Source organism: Nannospalax galili, unplaced genomic scaffold, assembly GCF_000622305.1.
Source record: "Nannospalax galili isolate Female #2095 unplaced genomic scaffold, S.galili_v1.0 scaffold278, whole genome shotgun sequence".
Lineage (NCBI taxonomy): Eukaryota > Metazoa > Chordata > Mammalia > Rodentia > Spalacidae > Nannospalax > Nannospalax galili.
Genome location: NW_008347536.1, coordinates 7,371,862 through 7,376,624, shown reverse-complemented (window position 1 = coordinate 7,376,624; position 4,763 = coordinate 7,371,862). Strand labels below are relative to the sequence as shown.

Genomic DNA, 4,763 nt, shown 5'->3' with positions numbered 1-4,763 from the left:
CGAATCATAAATAAAAGAGAAAATGTAGAGTTTATGTTTCTGGTTCTGCATTATCTCACATAATATGTTTTCAAGTTCAATTCTTTTACCTAAAAATTTGATTTTACTTTACAGTTAAATATAATGTCATTGTGTATATGTAGCACATTTTCATTATCCATTTATCCTTTGAGGGACAGTTAGGTTGCTTCCATTTTCTAGCTATTTCTTTGTGAAAAGAGCAGCCATGAATATGGCTGAACAACTATCTCTGCAGGAGAACACTGAGTCCTTTAGGTATATGCCAAAGAGTGGTATAGTTGGATCACATGGTAGATTTACTTCTGGCTCTTTTAGAAGTCTCTACGCTGATTTCAATAGCAGCTGTGCCAGTTTGGAATCCTACCACAGGTGAATGAGGGTTCCCCTTTCCCTACACCCTTGGCCATCATTTGTCGTCAGTCATTTTCCCAATCTTACACATTCTGACTATGGGAAGATGAAATTTCAAAGTAGTTTCAATTTATAGTTTCCTGGTGAGTAAGGACATTCACTGAACACTTTTTTAGATATTCCACAGCCATTTTTATTTCTTCTTTTGAGAACTCTCTGTTACAATCCTTAACTAAGTTTTTGACCGGGTCATGTGTTTTCTTGATTCTTTGTTTTCTTTAATTCCTTATATATTCTGGATATTAATCCTCTATGAGAGGTACAGTGAGCAACGAGTCTCTCCAATTCGGTGGACTTCCTCTTTGCTTGATTGATGCTCCCTTTGCTATACAGGGACTGAATTGAGTCCTTTCCTGCAGCTCTGTCTTACTGGGTATTGCTTATGTTTTCTTATAACAGTTTCAGCAATTCAAGTTTCACATTGAGGTCACTGATCCATTTAGGGTTAAGCCAGGAATAGTGCCACAGACCTTTAAACCAGAAAGAATCAGAGACAGAGAGATCTCTGTGAGTTTGAGGTAAACCTGATCTTTACAGTGAGTTGCAAAGCAGCCAAAGCTATACAATGAGACCCTGTCACAAAACAAACAAGCAAGCCAAAGACCATTTAGAGTTTTGGTTTGTTTGTTTTTTTTGAGGATAATATATATCGGTCTATTTTCATTCTTTACATGTGGATGTCTGATTTTCCCAGCATCATTTGTTGAAGAACCTGTCTTTTCCTCTATTGTATATTTTTGGCTTCTTTGTTAAACCTCAGGTGACTGAAATTACATGAAACCATGTTTTTGTCATGTATTTAGTTCCATTTATTTACATGTCTGTTTTTGTACCAGTACCATGCTGATTTTATTGCTCTAGTTCTGTAATATAGTTTGACATCTGGTGCGGTAATCCCTCCAGGATTGCTCTATTTTCTCAGTATTGTTTTAGCTATCTGGGGTCTTTTGTGCTTCCATATTAGTTTTAGGATAGATTTTTTTTTATCTACATGAAAAATGTCATGGTATAACCTGAAGTAATCATAGAAGTCAGGAACACTGAAAAGAACTGTGGATGAGGTGCAGAATATGAGCTCAGAGAAAGGGAGAGACGAAAACTGGTACAACGGTAATAGTTAATAACATTAGTGGATGTGAAGGTTCAGCTATGTGAGATGGGTGAATTCTAGAGATACAAGGCATTCCACCTACAGTAAGCATTAGTTTATCCATAATTAAATGTTTGTTGAATATTATCCCTACAGTAAAATAATCTTAAATCTTAGGGTAAATTTGTTAAAGGAACTCTAGATTTATGCAAGAAAATAACCAGCGAAAGAGAGGAAGAGAGATACAAAATAGTAAAGAAACAAAACCCGTGTACAAAATAAAATCCAAATATATTAAGTATGAGGTTCACGTTAAAGTAAATGACTTAGAGCACTCAACACATGACAGTGGCTATCAGACTGAATTTAATAAATGTAATGATATTTTCTCTATAGAAAAAACACTTCAATTCAAGCTGTATATAGTTGAATGTCAAAAGATTTGTAAGAGACACTGTGTTGGCTATGTTAGAATGCCTGTGCATGATATCACAAACTTCTGGGGCCTCTCTGACTTTTTCATAATTCATTGTTTTCACTCTGTGTATAGCTCTGTGGGCCCAGATATCCTTTTTCTCCCCAAAACATCACTTACCTTGTATTAGGGCCCACCCTATTGCCTCATTATGTTAGCTTCTTCAATATGCAAAAACTATGTTTACGAATAAGGTCACATATTCGTGATTTCACATATAAATTTGAGGGAAATACAATTCTCACGACAGTGACATTAATCAGTTTTCTGTATCTGTCTGATAAAACACAGCAAAGAAAATTTCACAAGGTAAGTGGAACTTATTTAAAGCAACAATATGCCTGTAAAGGGATGCAATTGATATAAAAATTGAAAAATATAAGAATAAAGAACCCAGGCTTTGCAGATTCCACTATCCATTGTAGCCATGATCAAGGACACCAGGTTCTTTAGCATTGTAGTTGATGGCAAGCACTTGGGTCGTGTCTTCTTTAAGCTGTTTGCAGACAAATCTCCAAAGACAGCAGAAAACTTTCATGCTCTGAGTACTAGAGAGAAAGGATTTGGTTATGAGAGTTTTTCCTTTCATAGAACTATTCCAGGATTCATGTACCAGGGTGGTGACTTTGCAGGCCGCAATGGCATTGGTGAAAAGTCTACATATAGGGAGAAATTTGAGAATGAGAACTTCCTCCTGCAGCACACAGGCCCCCTGGTGTCTTGTCCCTGGAAAATGCTGGACCAAATACAAATGGTTCCCATTGTTTCAGCTGCAGAGCTAAGACTAGTATTTGGATGAAAATCACATGATTTGGGGAAGGTGAAAGAAGGCGTGAGCATTGTGTGAGCCATGGAGTCCTTTGGGTCCAGGAATGACCAGATCAGCAAGAAGATCACCATTGCCAACTACGGACAGTTCCAATACTTTTGACTTGTGTGCATCTTAACCACCAGGTTTCCTTCTGTTGCTATGGAAAGCACCCTCTGCCCCATCTCCTCACAAACCCCATCATCTTTGTGCCTTGCTACAGTTCTTTGGATTTCATAGTCTCCTTACTCCCCCGCCCCCGCCCCAAGTCTAGCTGGACTACAGAGTTAAGTTTATGATTATGAATAAATCCTGAATGAAAGTTCCCAGAAAAATCTTGCATCTTCGACTGAACTTCCTGTCATGTTGATTAGCACTTCAATGACAGTGGAGAGTTTGGAATGCTGCAGTTACAAAAACCTATTTACGATTTATCTTGGGTCATCTTTCCCCCCTAAATATTCTATATTCAATCCCTGTATACCAACAACAAGCAGTCAGAGAAGGAGAAAATGGAAACACTCCCATTCACAATAGCCAGAGAGAGAGAGAGAGAGAGAGAGAGAGAGAGAGGAGAGAGAGAGAATATCCAAGAATAAATCTAAGCAAAGACAGTAAGATCTCTACAATGAAAACTTCAAATTGATAAGATTTAAGAAGACATTAGAAGATGGAAAGATCTTCCATGCTCATCGATAGGTAGAATTAATATCCTGCAAAGGACAATCCTCCCAAAAGCAATTTAGAGTCAACGCAATCCCAAACAAAATCCACATTTCATTTTTCACAGAAATAGAAAAAAAATTCTAAAATTCATATGGAATCATAAAAGACCCCAAATAGCAAAGCAATCAAGAGCAAAAGAAATAATTCTGGAGGAATTATAATGTTAAATTTCAAACTATATTACAAAAATATAGTTATAAAAACAGCATGGTATAGACACATAAAGGACATGTAATCAACAGAAAAATAGATGACTCAAACATGATACACACAATTTCAATAACCAGATATTTGACAGAAATGACAAGACTACACACTGGAAGAAAAGCACCATCTTCAACAATTGGTGCTGGCAAACTGGAGCACCATATGTAGAAGAATCAAATTAGACTCCCTCCCTTTAAGTTGTTGGTCAGGGTAGTCGAAGGTTTCCACAATAATACAGATTATAGTTACAGCCCTAGGTTGCCTCCAAGAACTTTAAGGTACATCCCTCTGAGGTAAGACACCACATACATCAGACACAGGACTTGCATTATTTGAGCTAGAACTGACCTGGAAGCCTCCTCCATAAATACCAGTTCTTATTGTTTCAGAAGATTCTATCCAAGCTGCCAAGGCAGAAAATCTTGGCAATCAATGGCCCTAACCAGCAGTAAAGCCTATGAACCACAATAATGGTTGACCCATCAATCAAATGATCTCTATTTGTGCAATAGAGTACTTTAACTTTAGAGGTAAATCAATAGCTGTCTAATTGGACCTAAGGCCCACTCAATGGGAGGGATCTCATGTGTAGTACTGTAAACATAGCTAAGAACACATGTCTGGTGATGTTATAGACCCTGTAGCAAAATCTGCTTTTGCGACATCCTAGACCAATGTAATTTCTCCCCATATTTTAAGTACCTATCCTTATATTTGATACACAAATGTACCTCTCACAAGTCACTAAAGAAACTTCTTTCTGAAAAAATGAAGACTATAACAAAGTTCCTCAACTAGTCAAACACAGAGAATAAACGTCTGTGAAGTGGCAAGTCCTAAGTGACTCATCTACAATGGAACCTCTACATTTAAATCTCAAGGAGCATTATGGAAGGGGGGGGGTGAGAGCCAGAGAAATTAGACACCTGCTACCAGTCAATGCATTCTATACATGATAGAGTGGCTACAGCAAGGAAATCACCACAATATAACAGTTTAACAAGATCTTAACACCATGACCAAAT

General features: G+C 37.4%; 1 pseudogene; it reads left to right on the top strand.

Annotated features, from left to right (window-relative positions):
- Nucleotides 1–2,424: 2,424 nt before the first annotated feature.
- Nucleotides 2,425–2,928, top strand: LOC103743055 (annotated as a pseudogene).
- Nucleotides 2,929–4,763: the final 1,835 nt, after the last annotated feature.